The sequence below is a fragment of the Eulemur rufifrons genome, chromosome 4 (assembly GCF_041146395.1).
Source record: "Eulemur rufifrons isolate Redbay chromosome 4, OSU_ERuf_1, whole genome shotgun sequence".
Classification (NCBI taxonomy): Eukaryota; Metazoa; Chordata; class Mammalia; order Primates; family Lemuridae; genus Eulemur; species Eulemur rufifrons.
The window spans coordinates 83438594-83457418 of record NC_090986.1 but is presented as its reverse complement, the minus strand read 5'-3'; the positions used below and the strand labels follow the sequence as shown (position 1 = coordinate 83457418).

The 18825-nt window shown below is 40.4% G+C and overlaps 1 long non-coding RNA gene across 1 annotated transcript; it reads right to left on the bottom strand.

Moving 5' to 3' along the window:
• Positions 1–508: 508 nt before the first annotated feature.
• On the bottom strand, positions 509–18462 carry LOC138383008 (uncharacterized). The gene is made up of 3 exons (XR_011233483.1): positions 18402–18462; positions 17798–17893; positions 509–722 (listed from the first exon to the last, which is right to left on the bottom strand). It is a non-coding gene; the product is annotated as an uncharacterized lncRNA (long non-coding RNA).
• Between the last annotated feature and the right edge of the window lie 363 nt (positions 18463–18825).

Sequence of the window (18825 nt, the reverse complement as noted above, 5' to 3'; positions counted from 1 at the left end):
TCTGTCTTCAATATAAATATCTTGGTAATCATTTAGGGTAGGCTCCTGGCTCAAGGACATCAGAGTTTTATTATAAGTGTGACATTTTCCCAAGTTATCTATTTCCTCATATTGATTAAGCAATGACGAGTGGGTGAGGACTTTCCCGTGCTGGTCAACATTATTGATTTTGGTAGGTGAAGGTATTATGTTTTGGTGGAAGAATAAACTTTCAACAACGGACTCATCAAATTGATCATGTTTAGAAATCTTCCCTTCATTTTTAAATCTCAGATCTCCAGAAATATGTGACTGAACATTTAATCCAATTCTACACTTGACTTGGTCCAAGTCATTATTTGGAACATGGACCCAGTCCCTATTTAGATTTTCCAAATGTCCTTTCAGATGAATGTTATGTTCCAAAACGTGATCTTGACATTTACTTACAGAAACATGGGGTTCAGCAAAAGTAACGGACATAGATGGAGTTTTGTCCCCAAATGTTTTGTGCTGTTGACCTCCACTATCCACGGTATTTCTGTTACAGGTAGTTGTCCTACATGTTTTATGTCCATCATAACATCCATTCTGCCCTTCACATTCACTCACACTTTCCCAGTATTTCTGTATATGGAAATTTTCAAGACCACACCTCGCAAATCTTCCCAATATCCCTTTTTGGAATGGAGCTTCTATGTACTTCTCTGTCGATAGGCCTTGGGTCAAATGAGAAAATATATCTGAAAGATAATGAAAATATTAAAAACTACATCTACTATGTGCTAAACAAATAAAATATATAAAACTAGACCAAGCTGAGGACCTCAGCATGATGACTGAATCAAAAATGTGAGGCCTTTCTTTCTCCACGGACATGTGAACTTAACAAGAACATGCTTTAAAAACCACAATTCAGTTTGCTGTACCCCCAGTGAGAACAAATCTAAGAAGAGCCAAATTAAGAAAAAAACCAAATTAAGTCTGTTACCTTGCGGCATGACAGCAGATTAGAACCAGGAAAAAAGTCTTCTCAGTCCTTGTTTCTCTCTCAGAACACAAAGAAAAGAGTGGAACATGTGTCCAAAGGTCTCAGTTTTTCTGGGACTACCTAAAACCTGATTATTGCTTTTTTAAATACGGAGTGCTAAAAGGAACGAGATCTACTTTAAATGACGGGCTAGGTCCACTGAGAAGAAAGATGAATGCTTGTTACAGCAACAGAGAGACTGTACTACCAATGAGATTTGCCAAGGAAAGCCAGAGATAAAATTATTTCAATACAAAACATAGGGAACCTTTTATCTGTAAACATACATAGCAGTCCAGATAAGACACAGACACGTATAGCCGACTCGTCGGAGAACCCTCAGAACGTCTACTGTAGCTGCGTAATTCTAGTTGTTCCCTCTACAAAACCAGTCCATAAAAAATGGGATAAGTAGCTGTTTTTCAAATGACAAAAATATCAATAAAATCACAAGACATTAAATAAACAAACATGGTACAATCAAATGTCAAAAACAAATATTTCAGTGACTGTAAAGAAGTAAACATCTATGAATTAATTTAAAAGAATTTAACTCATCTTATCTCAATGATGCTAAATGACAACACAGATAATTAAACAAAAGGAAGAAAAGAATTCATAAAGAAACTTAGATTACTAACAAAGATGTTCAAAAGTATAAAAACAAAGTATGAAGTTGATCAATAACACAACTAAATAAAGATTCATTAGAGGGTGTTGACAGCAGGCTTAATCTAACACAAGAAAAATGCAGCCAGTTTGATAATAGGTCCTTTAAAACTGTAGACTCAGGCAAGCTAAAAGGAAGATAATATGACAAAAAGTAAAGAAAGCGTAAGGGACTAAGAAGTTACCATCAACTAGGCCATTACACTGATAATGACAGATGTATGATGAGAAGAGAAAGAAAAAAGGGAAGACCATTTGCAGAAATAGTGGCTGGGTACGGTGGCTCACACCTGTAATCCTAGCACTCTGGGAGGCCAGGGCAGGAGGGTCCCTTGAGCTCAGGACTTCTAGACCAGCCTGAGCAAGAGCGAGACCCCATCTCTACTAAAAATAGAAAGACATGATCTGGACAACTAAAAATATATATACAAAAAATTAGCCGGGCATGGTGGCGCATGCCTGTAGTCCCAGCTACTCGGGAGGTTGAGGCAGAAGGATCGCTTGAGCCCAGGAGTTTGAGGTTGCTGTGAGCTAGGCTGACGCCACGGCACTCTAGCCTGGGCAACAGAGCGAGACTCTATCTCAGGGAAAAAAAAAAAAAAAAAAATGAAGAAATCGTGGATAAGACCTTGAAAACGTGTGAAAGAACATAACATACAATTTAAAGAAGCTCAGACAACTCCAACTAGGACTAAGACAAAGGCAATCACACCAAAACACATTATATTCAGAACTCTGAAAGTTACAAAGAGAATCTTGAAACTAACAACAATAAAAGTGATTTGGCATCTACAAGGGTGCTCCTGTCAGATCAAAAAAGTTTTACCAAAATATCTTGCAGGCCACAAAAGTGTAGAATAATACATTCAAAGTGATGAAAAATGACAGCTACCAACACCAAGGACACTTTTTCTTGCAAAACTGTTCTGTCCTTTAAAATGAATTAGAAATAAAGAATTTCCAAGAGCAATAAAACCTGAATTAATTCATATCCACTATACCTACCCTGCAAGAAATGCTAACGAAATCAGTTCTTCATGTTAAAAAATTAAATAATGGTAGATAGCAGTTCTCTGATAAAATTAATTATATACACAAGTATTATGATGTATTATCACAATGATGGTGCATTAAATGCTTTCAAATGTGACACAGACTTCAAAAGAGAAAAATAACTAAGTTTCTGATAATGGATACACAATACAAAAAGATATAATGTGAGACATCAATAAAATACAATGGGCGATGGTAGGAGGCAGGGTTTTTGTATGCAACAGAAATCAGCAACTTAGAACAGATTGGTGTAACTGTAGAATGTTTTATGTAACATGTATGGCAACCACATCGGGAATACTATAGTAAGTAGATACACGAAAGGAAGTAACAAAATTAAAAGCGTCACTACAAAAAACAATAAAACAGAGAAAGACAGTGAGAGAGGAACACAATCAAAATTACTACAAGACCTACAATGAAATAAACAGCATACAACATTATAAGTCATTCCCTTTCAGTAAATACTTCACATATAAATAAATTAGATCAATTCAAAGATGTAACTTATGTGACTAAATTCAAAAAACAACATTCAATTCTACGATTTCTACAAAAATAACACTTTAAGCGTAAGGACACAGGGCTGAAAATGCAAGAATCCATGAAAACTACAGAATGAAACGTCAAATGCTGCCACAGAAAAAATACAACTTACATCAAAAATTGTCACAAGGCCGGGCACAGTGGGTCACACCTACAACACCAGAGCTTTAGGAGGCTGAGGTGGGAATGTCACTTGAGGCCAGAAGTATGAGAGCAGCCTGAGTAATACAGTGAGACTCCATCTCTGCAGAAAAGTTAACAAAAACTTAGCTGGAAATGGTGGCACAAGGCTGTAGTCCCAGCCACATGGGAGCCTGAGGCAGGAGGACTGCCTGAGTCCAGCAATTGGAAGTCGTGGTGAGCCACAATTACGCCAGCACATTTCACACTGAGCGACAGAATGGGCCCCTGTCAAAAAAGTGTAACGAATTAGAAAAAAGTGCCTTATATTTCGATAAGGATGCCCATTGATGAGGAAGTTATCACAAGTATTAGCACATATGCACATATCAGAGCTCTCAAACGTATAAAGAAGTCTTTTCCTACATGTATACAAGAGGTTAATATTCAGAATATGTAATAACTCAGAAATTTTTTTTTTTTGAGACAGAGTCTTGCTGTGTTGCCCTGGCTAGAGTGCCGTGGCGTCAGCCTAGCTCACAGCAACCTCAAACTCCTGGGTTCAAGCGATCCTCCTGCCTCAGCCTCCTGAGTAGCTGGGACTACTGACATGCGCCACCATGCCTGGCTAATTATTTTCTATATATAGTTTTTGCTGTCCAGATCATTTCTTTCTATTTTTAGTACAGACGGGGTCTCGCTCTTGCTCAGGCTGGCCTCGAAGTCCTGACCTCGAGTGATGTGCCTGCCTCAGCCTCCCAGAGTGCTAGGATCACAGGTGTGAGCCACCGCGCCCGGCCAGAACTCAGGATTTTTAAAAATGCTCCCGAAACATCAAACATATACCCAAGTAAAAATGCATGAAAAACCTAAATATGCATTTCTCAAAAGAAAATATGCAGGCCGGGCGCGGTGGCTCACACCTGTAATCCTAGCACTCTGGGAGGCCGAGGCGGGTGGATCGCTCGAGGTCAGGAGTTCGAGACCAGCCTGAGCAAGAGCGAGACCCCGTCTCTACTAAAAATAGAAAGAAATTATATGGACAACTAAAATACATATATACAAAAAATTAGCCGGGCATTGTGGCGCATGCCTGTAGTCCCAGCTACTCGGGAGACTGAGGCAGTAGGATCGCTTAAGCCCAGGAGTTTGAGGTTGCTGTGAGCTAGACTGACGCCATGGCACTCACTCTAGCCCGGGCAACAGAGTGAGACTCTGTCTCAAAAAAAAAAAAAAAGAAAGAAAATATGCAAACTGTCAATAAGTACATGAAAAGATGCTCAATGTTACTAATACAGAATGAAATGCAAACTCCAATCACAAAGAGATACCACCTTACTCCAGGTAGAATGGATATAATCAAAGACACACAAAAAATGTGCTGGGGAGAATGTGAGGAATACAGAGCACTCACACACCACTGGGGGCGCTGTGAATTAGAACAACTATTATAGAAAACAGTATGGAAGTTCTCCAAAAATTTAAAGCAGAACTACTACAGGATGCAGCAAATTCACTACTGCATATATAACCAAAGGAAAGATCAGTATGTCAGAAAGATATCGGAACTGCTATGTATATTGCAGCACTATTTACGATATCAAAGATACGGAATCAATCCAAGTGCACAACAACAAATAAATGTTTAAGGAAAATGTGTATATACACGATAAAATGCTATTTGGACATAACAAAGAATAAACTCCTTCCTTTGCAAGAGCATAGATGGAATTACAGGATTTTGCGTATTTTATTGTGTATATATACATATGTGGTAATACTTGTGATGGTTTCTTTTATCAAAATATAAAGTGAGAGTATGCAGTATTTGTCTATGTCTGTATTATTTCATTTAACATAATATCCCTTGGGACGAGCGCGGTGGCTCATGCCTGTAATCCCAGCACTCTGGGAGGCTGGGGTGGGAGGATCGCGTGAGCTCAGGAGTTCAAGAACAGCCAGAGCAACAGTTGGACCCCATCTCTAATAAAAATAGAAAAAATTAGCTGGGCGTGGTGGTGCACACCTGTAGTCCCAGCTACCCGGGAGGCTGAGGCAGGAGGATTCCTTGAGCCCAGGAGTTTGAGGTTGCTGTGAGCTAGGCTGACGCCACGGCACTCTAGCCGGGGGCAACAGAGTGAGACTCTGTCTCAAAAAACAAAACAAAACAAACAAACAAAACAACCACCACATAATATCCTCTAGTTCCATTATGTGCAATCTAAAACTATAAAACCAGAGAGCTGATATCACAGAAGCAGAGAGCAGAACCACGGTTACAGAGACTGATGGGGGGAAAGAAGAGTTTGCATAATAGGTACAAAGTTTTAACTCTTTAGAAAAGAGAAATAAGTGCTGTTGTTTCGGTGCACAGTAAGAGGACAATGGTTTACAAAAAGGTATTGTATATTACGTGAACACAGTTACCACAAAGAAATAATAAATGCATGAGGTGACGACACAGTACATGTACTGGTCTGATTGGTCATTATACTGTATACATAAAAACATCAAACAGTACCCTGTAAATATGTGCAATTATGATACCCTATACATATGTACAATTGTGTGTTAATTTTAAAAATGGACTAAGAATTTAACATAAGGCCTACAACTATAAAACTCCTAAAAGAATATGTAAGGGGGAAACCTCATGACAACTGGCTTTGGCAATGATTTCTCGGACATAACATAAAAGGGTCACATGGTATTACATCGCTGTATCCAAAACATCCCAAACACATTCCAGCCAGGCCATGGCGTAGACACTTGCACACCCGTGTGCACTGCAACATTACTCACAACACTCACCACCTGGAGACAAGCCAAGTGCCCTTCTACGAACGAGCAGACGCAGAAAATATGGTAAATACCTACAGTGGAATATTATTCAGCCTGAAAAAAGGACATCCTGACACATATTACAGTAAGGAAGCACAAACGTTGAGGACATCATGTGAAGCAAAATAAGAGAGTTTAAAAGAAACAGACACTGTTTGATTAGACTTACATAAAATATGTAGAGTAGCCAAACTCACAGGAACCGAAAGCAGAACAGTGCTCCTCAGGAGCTGGACAGCAGCCGAAGCGGCAATTTGCTGTTTAAAGGGATTTCACTCTTACTTCCATAAGATAAAAAAGATGTGGAAATCTGTTGCAAAACACCGTGAATATAAAGAACACTACCAAACTATATGCTTAAAAACGTTTGAGGTGAGAATTTTATACTTTTCACCACAATTAAAAATTTAAGGCTACCTAAGAGATACAGTTAAATTTCTTTTTCCAGGCCGGGCGCGGTGGCTCACGCCTGTAATCCTAGCACTCTGGGAGGCCGAGGCGGGTGGATCGCTCGAGGTCAGGAGTTCGAGACCAGCCTGAGCAAGAGTGAGACCCCGTCTCTACTAAAAATAGAAAGAAATTATATGGACAACTAAAATATATATATACAAAAAATTAGCCGGGCATGGTGGCGCATGCCTGTAGTCCCAGCTACTCGGGAGGCTGAGGCAGTAGGATCGCTTAAGCCCAGGAGTTTGAGGTTGCTGTGAGCTAGACTGACGCCACGGCACTCACTCTAGCCCGGGCAACAGAGTGAGACTCTGTCTCAAAAAAAAAAAAAAAAAAAAAAATTTCTTTTTCCAAAATTACCTTCAAGTATCAAAAGTGTTTCTCTCACATAATGATATAGATTCAAACCATAAACAGATTGTGAAGTTAAGACTACTTGTAACGTAAGGTATAAACAAAGTGGGAGCAATACTTATACAGGCAAAAAGTAGATGTTTTTATAGTTCCTAGATATATGCCTAATTTCTATATAAATAAAACAGCATACTGTCTTCACAGATTTGAAAATTATCACCCCAATCATATCAAGGGTAAAAAGCAAAAACACTATTAGTTGATCTCAAAAAACATACCTGAAAATAAAAGAAACGCGGTAATATGGAATTGAAAACGACTAAAAAATTTAATGGACGAAATATTCAATACAACATAGAGATACTATTGAAAAGTAATAGTTTACATACCTACAACTTTAAATTGTGTGCATCCATGAGGAACAGATATTTTGAATTGTTGCTATTCAATGTATGGCAGTGAAATTTCATATAAAATGCATTATATTCATTAATAAAAGGCTATACTGAGATTATTTAAATAAAAAATCTGTTATTAATATACTGGGGCTGTTCTTACATAACATAAAGTTTATAATCTTGTCTTCAGAAGCTAAGCAAAGTTTTGTTTCTAAATAAAGGAACAACATAAACGTTATAAAATATCATGAGAATTACTGAAATAAAGCCAACATTTTGGATTAAATTATACCATCATTTACATATAGGCTCAGAAAAGAGATATAAATTTCCATGATTCCTTATTCCTTCCAGTAAACTTAAACTTACACTCCAACATTTTAATACATGGGGTGTCTGCTGGTAATCTAATTCAATTCTTACGTAACATGTAAATGTGAGCATTTCGCTTCAGAAGTTTTGAATCTAAAAGTCCCGGACAAACTGACACGCAACATTTACAGAAGAGGAACACACAGCAGAGGAACGTCAGCAAGATGGCAGAACAGGAGCTCCCCCATTTGTACCCCACAGCGCAATGCAGCAGCCGTGCCCAGATGCAACTGCTGTGGTGGGAGCTTCGGGATCCAGAACTGAGCTTGTGGTGCCCTAGTGCAGCTCACAACCAAGCGGCAGGGCCACTGTGAGAGCGCAGGTCCTCACCCATGTGACAGGCTGCCTAACCACGGTCCCAGCTACAGAACAAAACGTAGCAACATCTCACTGGGGACCTAGTTGTGGCCCATTTTCCCTTGGTCTTGCCATCAGCACCATCTGCCAAGATACCCAGGAAGATTCAGGCCACCTGTGTCTCAGGTGAGGCCTCATGCCCTTGGCCTTGTCTGTGGCCCCTGACTCAGCCCCAAACACACCTTCTTTACCTCTCATTAATGGTCAGGGCAAAAAAACTCCCGCCCACACTGGGATCTTCAGGGAGAAACATCCATCTGTGACCCGGATGTAGCACCGCCAAATCTGACCTGAATGTGGATTTTTTTTTTTTTTTTTTTTTTGCGACAGAGTCTCTCACTCTGTTGCCCTGGCGAGAGTGCCGTGGCGTCAGCCCAGCTCACAGCAACCTCCAACTCCTGGGCTCAAGCCATCCTCCTGCCTCAGCCTCCCCAGGAGCTGGGACTACAGGTACATGCCACCACGCCCGGCCCATTTTTTCTATGTTTAGGACAGTCAGGGTCTCGTTCTTGCTCAGGCTGGTCTCAAACTGCTGACCTCAAGCAATCCTCCACTTCAGCCTTCCAGAGTGCTAGGATCACAGGCGAGAGCCACCACACCGAGCCCTGAAGGTGGATCTTGAAGCCACACTGTAACCCGGCTGCCTCCAGCTGCAGGTAGTCGCAGCCCAGGAGCAGGCTGGCTAACCTGGAGCAGCCTGGAAGCACATCCGTCTGTGGCCATGAAGGCAGGCCTGCTAACGCAAGTCTCGCTGTGGATCCAAGAATCCCTGGCACTCAGTTCCAGTCCCTGTCGGCCAAGGTCTGGAAGCAGCCCTGCCCACACCGACACCTGCAGGGACACACGCCATGGACCAAGAGACAGAACTGAAGACTGAGGACCCAGCTGCAGCAGCCCCGTGAATCAGTCACAGCCCCCTCAGCTGGGATCGGGGGTCAGTCCTGCCCATCCAGAGACCTGGCCCGTGACTGGGTGACAGCACCCCCAGAGCCCCGGCGTTGAGACAAACTTTCCACACCTATTGTAGAAGCACCTGATCTGCAGAAACCACTGCAGTTCCTCGTCTCAGCACCAGTCCTACTGAGCAAGATCTGCAAGAAAGCTCAGTCTCCCCAGGGAACAGACAGGATGCATGAGTGTAGGGTGCCCTGATAACTGAGTGCTCTGCCAACCACGAATCCGCTCCAGTCCCAATCGCAGTCATGGGACCTGGCTCCAGACTCGACTGGCTGGAATCTCTCTCAGTGAAAATATCATCAGCCCATGGATGAAATGTGGCAAGACATTTAACTTCTCAAACTAGTCCATAATGACTGAAAGAGGGAGTGCTCCTTGACATTCAGGGACACAAACACAAGAATACACAGATCATAAGCCATCGGGCAAACCTGATCACCACCAAAGAAAACTAATGAATGTATGGTAATCATCTGCAAAAAAAAAAGGAGACATAAGAACTGGCCAAAAAAAAAATTAAAATAATCACCTTTAAAAAAATCTCAGTCAGGCCGGGCGCGGTGGCTCACGCCTGTAATCCTACCACTCTGGGAGGCCGAGGTGGGAGGATCGCTCAAGGTCAGGAGTTCGAGACCAGCCTGAGCAAGAGCCAGACCCCGTCTCTACCAAAAATAGAAAGAAATTATCTGGCCAACTAAAATATATATAGAAAAAAATTAGCCGGGCATGGTGGCGCATGCCTGTAGTCCCAGCTACTCGGGAGGTTGAGGCAGAAGGATCGCTTGAGCCCAGGAGTTTGAGGTTGCTGTGAGCTGGGCTGATGCCACAGCACTCACTCTAGCCAGGGCAACAAAGCGAGACTCTGTCTCAAACAAACAAACAAAAAAATCTCAGATAAAAAAAGAACATAGATAACAAAAAAGTTTTCTGTAACAATGCATGAACAAAATGGGAATGTTAATAGAGAAATGAAAACCATAAAAAAAAAACCCAAACAGAAATTTTCATGTTGAAGTATATACCTGAAGAATTCAATCATGTAATTAAAAGCTAAAAGAGACAAAATCATGCAGAATAAAACTTCAGCAAACTCAAATACAGGTCATTTGAAACTGGCCAATTAGAAAAAAAAATGAAAAAGTAAAAAAGCACATGGGCTTTATAGTGCCTCCTAAAGTGAACAAATATATGAATTTTTGGATTTTCAGAAGGAGAAGAGAAGGAAAAAGAATAAAGTGGTTTTTAAAAAATATAATGTCTTAATAACTCTTCAAATCTATTATAGAAAATCAAGTTGACATCCAGTTTTATGAAGCTGAAAATACCTAAAGCAGGAAAAACCTAATGAAGATTGCCCAAAGAGACATTATATTTAACATGTCAAGATTGAAAGACAAAGTCAGCAACTTGAAAGCAGGAAGAGATTAAGAGGTTTTTCACATACAAAGGAACGTCTACAATGTTACCAACATACTTTCCAGCAGAAATCTCGCAGGCCAGGTAGGAGTTACACAATATATTCAAAATGCTACAAGAGCAGTAGAAAAACCCCTGCCAAGTATATTTAAGAAAGCTGTCTTCTGGGAGAGATCAACATGTTTTTCTTTTTCTGAGACACATTCTCACTCTGTTGCCTGGGCTAGAGTGCCGTGGTGTCAGCCTAGCTCACAGCAACCTCAAACTCCTGGGCTCAACCTCCTGCCTCAGCCTCCCGAGTAGCTGGACTACAGGCATGCGCCACCACGCCCAGCTAATTTTTTCTATATATATATTTAGCTGTCCATATAATTTCTTTCTATTTTTAGTATAGACGGGGTCTCGCTGTTGCTCAGGCTGGTCTTGAACTACTGAGCTCAAACGATCTGCCCGCCTCGGCCTCCCAGAGTGCTAGAATTACAGATCAACATGTTCTTAAACAAAACAAAAAACTGAGGTAATTTATTACCAATAGATCTGTCTTACAAGAAAAAATAAATAAAAAAGGGGACATCAAACTCCAGAACTTCTGCACACCAAAGAAAACATTTTGTGGAGTGAAAATGCTACATAAGATATTGGTGACAATATTTTCAAATCACTTATAAGTGTTAATATCTATAATATATAAAAAACTCCTAAAGCTGAAAAGAGAAAGTGAATAACTTGAGTATAAAAAATAGACAAAGGATTGGACTGATATTTCTCCAAAGAAGAGATAAAAATGGGTAAAAACCATTTGAAAGGATGCTCAAAATTAACAGCCTTTAGAAAAATACAAACAAAAATCACAGTAAGATATTACTTCACACCTATTAAAATGGCCACAAAAAAACAACCAAAAACTAACAAAGCTGTTGGGGATATGGAGAGATTGGTATGCTCGTGGGGAAAAATGAGCAGCCACTATGAAACACAGCATGGGGGTTCCTCAAAACATTCGAAAGGAAATTATCATCCGATCCCGCAATCCCACTTTGAGTAGGTATCCAAAGTCCGCAACGTAGGAGCTGGAACTGCTATCTGTATACCCGGGTACAAAAGCAAAAGGGGGAAGCAACACAGATGTCCCTCGACTCATGACCAGTTAAAGAACATGTGGCCTCTGCATACAATACAATATCACTCAGCCTCGGAAGAAAAAAATCTCGCCACAGGCTACGGTGAGGAGAAACTTTGAGAATATTATGTCAACTGAATAAGCCAGTACCGAAATGACAGATAATGTATGATAGTTTAAATAGCCAAAATCATAAGAACAAAGTAGAATGGTGTTTTTCAAGGCCTGGAAAGAGGGTAAAATGGGCAGTTCTTCAATAGGCACTGAGTTGTAGTTCTGCAGGATGTAAAAGCTCTAGAGGTCTTGTGAGTAACAACGTGAATATAATTAACACTACTGATCATTACACTTAAAAATTTAACATGGTAAATTTTATGTTCCCTGTTTTTACCACGATTAAATTTTTAAATGGATAACTAAAAGAGATACAGAGATAAAAAGCTATCCAAAATGTAGCTTCACAGTACAAAAGTGTTTCTCTCACATGAAGAAAACGTAAGTTCATCAGTAAACACATAGAGAAATTAAGACTATTTTCATGACTACTCACCTAGGCAAGATAAAACAGACTGTTGACAACAAGCCAGAAGAAGAAATATACAAGAAAATCCATGAACAAAGTTAGAGTCATATCCATAGAGACAAACACACACACATATAAAATTTAGTTGATAGAACTATGCCTGATTCATATTTTAATTCAGCTCTACATTGACATGAAAGTATATACACAAAGTTGTAAATTTTTCTTCAAAAATTATAATAAATAGGTAAAACCAAAAACACAATAAACTGATGCCAAGGAAATTACCTCCTCCCAAAAATCCAGTAATATGATAGCGCAAAAGAATAAAGGAATATTTACGTATAACATTATGTATTCAATATTGTTATGAAATTAGAAAACAATTTTCTAAATAACTAGAATGTCCAACAATGACCGTGGACTCCTGGGGAATAGGAATCTTGAATCATTGGCATGCAGTGTGCAGCAGTAAAATTTTACAGAAAATGCATTACAATCATTAATGGAAAGCTCTAAGGAGAAAATTGTAATAAATAAGCATTTAAAAGACACAAATGGCAACATCTTCCCATGTTATTAACATATTGCTATTCTTACATAAAATGAAACAGCTACAATCCAGTCTTTAGAAGCAAAATGGAAAAAAATCCTTGTATTTCTAGATCAAGGAAAATATGAATTTCATAAAACACAATGAATCACTGGTATGTAAAATGGGCATTTAGGAATAAATGATATTATCATTTAGATACAGGTTGATGAAAGTGGATGAAAATCTTAATGATTTCCTTTAAGCTGCAGTAAATTTAAATTTACAAGTCAACGTTTTTTTGTTTGTTTGTTTTTGAGACAGAGTCTCGCTTTGTTGCGGGCTAGAGTGAGTGCCATGGCATCAGCCTAGCTCACAGCAACCTCAAACTCCTGGGCTCAAGCGATCCTCCTGCCTCAGTCCGCCACAGTAGCTGGGACTACAGGCATGCGCCACCATGCCCGGCTAATTTTTTTCTAAATATATTTTAGTTGGCCAGATAGTTTCTTTCTATTTTTTAGTAGAGAAGGGGTCTGGCTCTTGCTCAGGCTGGTCTCGAACTCCTGACCTCGAGCGATCCTCCCGCCTCGGCCTCCCGGAGTGCTAGGATTTACAGGCGGGAGCCACCGCGCCCGGCCAACATTTTACTACATATGGGATGTCTACTACTTATTTAATTAGCTTCTTCCATAACTTCAAACATATCGTTATGAACGCTTGAATCTATACAACACAAATTTCAAACAGAACAAATCAGAAAGTGAAAACACACAGGGACAGTGACATCAGCAAGATGGAGAAATTGAAAATCCCTCCCTGGTACACCCCCAGCATGTGTAACCTGACAGGCATTCGGTGACAACAGAGCAGCGTGACACATGTGGCAGCCAGGGAGGGGGATGTGAATCCCTGCTAAAGCCCAGCGCCAGGAAAGGTCATCTGAGAAGGCGGGCCCTCATGCTCGGGGTCAAAGTGAACACCTGCGCTCTTGGCTACAGACCAGGAAACGGCCCAATCAGTGTGGTCCGAATGAGAATTCCCAAGCTAATCTGTAACCACCTCCAGCTCCGCCCATCCACAGTGTGGGCGTGGTCCTGCCCATGCAGAGAACTGGGGCCAGGTGCCTATTCATGGCCACGGGGGCAGCCTGCAGGCTTTAGTCTGTACCGAGGTCTCTCAGGCAGTTTTGTGACTCAGTTACAGCCCTCTAAGCCACAGCCCACGGCCAGTACCGCCCACCTGGGACCCCGCATGCTGACTGGAAAAGCCCTTCCAGGGACTCATGGGAGCCACACTCACCCGAACAGCTGGGATCGGCGCAACACACGTGCACCCAACTGGAGAACCTGCGCCAGCGCCTGCCCCACAGATCCAGTCAAGGGGGCAATCTGTTAACAACTGTCCCAGAGACCAGACAAGATCCTCAACCACCCAGCTTCTGCTAACGGGCCCACCACAGGCGGACCCCACTGCAGACCCACAGCAGCCTTGGGGGCGAGCTGCAGTTCCTCTCCACCAGAAAACCAGAAGGGACCGCAACAGCCTGGGAACCAACAAGAGGAGATCTTCTCCTGCTAAAACCAGTGTATAAAAACTGTAAGATAGTGGTTACATTCATGGGAGGAATCAAAATAAAAAAACAAAACAAAACAAAACAAAACAAAACTGTAAGAGTTGTTACCTTTTCAAACTCACAGACACCAATGCAAGGTTATATTGTGTCTACTTTCAATGCTTTTATTTTAACATAATACTGGAAGTCATAAGCAGAATAGTTTGTCAAGAAAATAAAAAATCAAGCCATCCAAATTGAAAAAGTAAAACTGTCAGTGTAGATGACACAATCTTATGTATAGTAATAGAAAAACATAAATGCTATACAAAATAAAAACTGTTAAAACTAGCAAACAAATTCACTAAGTTAGCAGAATATGAAATTAACCTAGAAACATAAGTTGTATTTTCATACCCTAATATAGTAACAATCTCATAAAAAAAGGGAAGAAAACAGTCTCATCTATAATACCATTAAAATAATAAATTTCATAGAAACATTTAACCAAAAAAATATAAGATCTTCACACTGAAAAAAAAATAAGATATTGATAAAATGAAATAGAAAAAACACACAAATAGATGTAAAAATACCCCATGTTTATGTATTAGAAAATAGTGTTAAAATACCATATTATCCAAACCAACCTATAGATTTGATGTGCTTCCTATCAAATTTTTTTTTTGAGACAGAGTCTCACTCTGTTGCCCAGGCTAGAGTGCCGTGGCGTCAGCCTAGCTCACAGCAACCTCACACTCCCGGGCTCAAGTCATCATCCTGCCTCAGCCTCCCAAGTAGCTGGGACTACAGGCATGCGCCACCATGCCCGCTAATTTTTTTCTATATATATTTTTAGCTTTCCAGATCATTTCTTTCTATTTTTTTAGTAGAGATGGGGTCTCACTCTTGCTCAGGCTGGTCTCGAATTCCTGAGCTCAAACAATCCACCCACCTCATCCTCCCAGAGTGCTAGGATTGCAAGTGTGAGCCACCGCGCCTGGCCTCCTATCAAAATTTAGTGGTGTTTTTCACAGCAATAGAAAAAAACTCCAAAATTTATATGTACCTACAAGAGATTTCAAATAGCCAAAGCAATGTTGAGGAAGAAAAGATCTAGAAACATGGTTTCTGATATCAACTACATTTCAAGTCTAAAATAACATTAATAGCAGGATGACATGTGCATTGAAATTGACACACAAAACAAGGAAAGTGAACAGAGAGCCCAGAAATAAACCCAGGCGTGAGGTTAACTAATCTTTGACAGGGGCACTGAGAAAGAATACATGATACAGAAAGTAGAGTCTCCTCGGTACTTGATGCTACAAAACTGGATACCTACAAAGAAAACAATAAAATTAGACCATTTTTTCCACACCATACCTACAAATTAACTCAAAATAAAGACATAAAAAGATACACAAATCCTTATAAATTATAAAAGAAAACATATGAAACATCTCCATGATATATTAGTCTTGCCAATGATTATTTTGATATGACACAAAAAGTACAGCAACTAAAGCAAATATAAACCAGATGGACTGCATCAAACTAAAAAGCTTCTACACAGCAGAGAACATAAGAAAACAAAAAAACTTACAGGATGGATGAAAACATTTGCAAACCATATATCTGATAAGATGCTAACATTCAAAATATAGAAAAAACTCATACAAACTGAAGGCAAAAACAATAATAATGATAGTAGCCCAACTGAAACACAGAGAAAAGAACAAATCCATGTTCTTTCAAAAAGTACACAGAAACGGTCAACAGGTACAGAAGAAGGTGCTTAATACCACCAGTCATCAGGCAGAGACAAACTAAGACAAGGATGAGCCGTCCCCTCACCCCTCTAGCACAGCTGCTATCAGTAAGAGGAGAGAAAGCAAGTGCTGAGAGGGTGTGAAGAGAACGAAATGCAGCACACTATTGCCGAGTTGCAAACTGGGAGGGTCACTATGAAAACCAGCGTGGAGGTTCTTTGAAAATTACAAACCTAGAACTGCCATAGCATCCCGCAGTCCCACTTCTCTGCATATAACCAAAGGAAATGAAAGCAGAATCTCAAAGAAATATCCGCACCCTCACAGGACTGCAGTGTTATTCACCATTGCAAGATATGAAAACAACCAATTTGTGGACACTTAATACATAAAGAAACTACGGTGTCTCACACACACACACACACACACACACACACGCGCGCGCACACACAATAGAATATTACTGAGCCATAAAAAGCAACGAATTCCTGCCATTTCAACAATACGATGGACACAGAGGACATTATGCTGAGAGAAATAAGCCAGACACAGGAAAGCGAATACTTCATGTTCTCACTTATATGGGGACTCAACAAAGGTTGAACTCTCAGGAGCACAGTAGAAAGGTGGTTGCCAGAGCCCAGAGGTGGAGAAGATGGGAGATGCTGTCAAAACGGTACAGACGTTCAGTTGTAACAGAGGAGTAAGTTTTGAGGATCAAATGTGTAGCACCACAACTATAGTTAATTAAAATAATATTTTGTAGCCTAAAATTTACTAAGACAGTAGACCATATGTGTTCTCACGACAGAAAAAAAAGATGAGCATGTGAGGTGACAGATGTGTTCATTAACTGGATTGTATCATTCACTTCACAGTTAATACACATCATTAGATCACACGCAAATACATAGTTATACAAACCTACATGTTACACACACACATACATATAAACTCATCTATGTAAGAATGGTAAGTCAGGGTAAGCTTCACACTAACCAGGAGAAACTTATAAAATGAGCCATTAAAAATAAAAGGTCAAAGCGGGAATCACATTCTATGATGCCTAACGACACAGTACATTTAAGAAATCTAGGAAGGAGTGGATACACTTAGATGCATTACAGTTCAGCAATATGGAAATATAGTTTAAATTATTAATCTCAGTTTATACTATACTATAAAAATTTGAAGTTAAAATATCATTGTTTATATTTAGGGAGATTCTTAGTATTTTAACGAAATTACTGAGTATGAATTCCCGCAACATAGCAATGGAAACCTCCACATGACAGGAAAATATAAAACAGAAAATGTGCGTCTGTCCCTGGTGTTCCTGGGATTTCTGAAGCAAATATCAATAACACCACTACTCACACACAGTTCAGACACCATGCAATAAGGGAAGATAAAAAATACTTTCAAATGGAGTTCCTCAAAACTATGCAGATATTCCCATGTCCCCAAAAGCAATGGAAGAGGACGCAGATCATCCAGTTTCTCATAAGCCGGGAGGAGGACTTCGGCTCTCACTGTAACCTTGAAGGAAGGCCACTGAAGGGAAGTAGGGTCCTTAGAGAATGCAAGAGCACGGGGCGGAAGATGCCCCTAGGTGACAGCAAGAGAAAGAAACCCGGGCTTCTCAGAAACCATTTCCATTCCAGCAGAGATTCCCAAACTACATTTTAAGGTCTGGCTTCTTCCCTGACCTTTGACCCTCTCACCTGTGTCATCTGCCGCACTCACGCCCACCTACCTGGGTGTGTGGCTCCTGCCTCATGTTTCCTCACATGCCCGGGCTCTTGCCTGTGCTCCAGACAGGAAATCAGGTCCAGCTCAGAGGCAGCAAGACCTGTGTCATTACAAAGATGCAACGTGACTCGTCCCACGATTCTCCAATTACCAACCTAGTACTGTGCTCAGTAGCCAAGCAAGAACATTGTAGAGGTTCTAGAAAATTAAACCCCAAGTACTGTTTCTTCACAGAACCAGGAGGAGGATATTTAGAAATTATTTTAAAATTTGTGAGTTCTAAGTTCCACTATCTAGTATTTAAATGAAAAACTCGTGGTCAAAATTGAATTTTCAGGTCTGGACAATAATGTTTTATGCTACCAAATGTTTAGAATTGTCACCCATCTAGAGTGAAGTATCCAGGCCAGCTCACCAAAGGGGAAGGTTCATATCAAGATAAAACAACTTGAAGATTCTCTTTTCTACACCAACAAGCCCCCAAGTGTTCCTTGAAAGCAGTTCTTGTTCTGAAACCCATCATGCAAAGCAGAAATTCCCATACAACATTCCATAAGAAAATACAACCCTTAGGGTGCATTCAGATTCCTAAAGGAAGTCATCCTCACCCACGGAGACCAGGTTTGTGTAGTTCTCTAACATCACATCCCGATGCAAATTCTGCTGAGCAGGGTCCAGGCACGCCCACTCCTCCACGGAGAATTTTATGGCCACGTCCCTGAATGTCAACAATCCCTAGGGGGAAACACGTATTTACCAACCAGCCATGGACAACGTTCTGAATTTCACTAAAGGTGAAATGAGAGAGGGAAGAGAACTGGCTCTGACTTACTCGAGTGACTGGAATTATCCAGCAATTAACACAGTAACATCCTCTAACGCATTCTCTACTCTGGGGACAGAGGGCAGCAAAGAGATCCACAAAACGTGCAGATACTGTACTTTTCTGTATGATAAAGTACTAATATAAGTTGAGGGCATCCACAGAGGCATATACATTTTTGAGTGCTGTATACATATACACATCACATA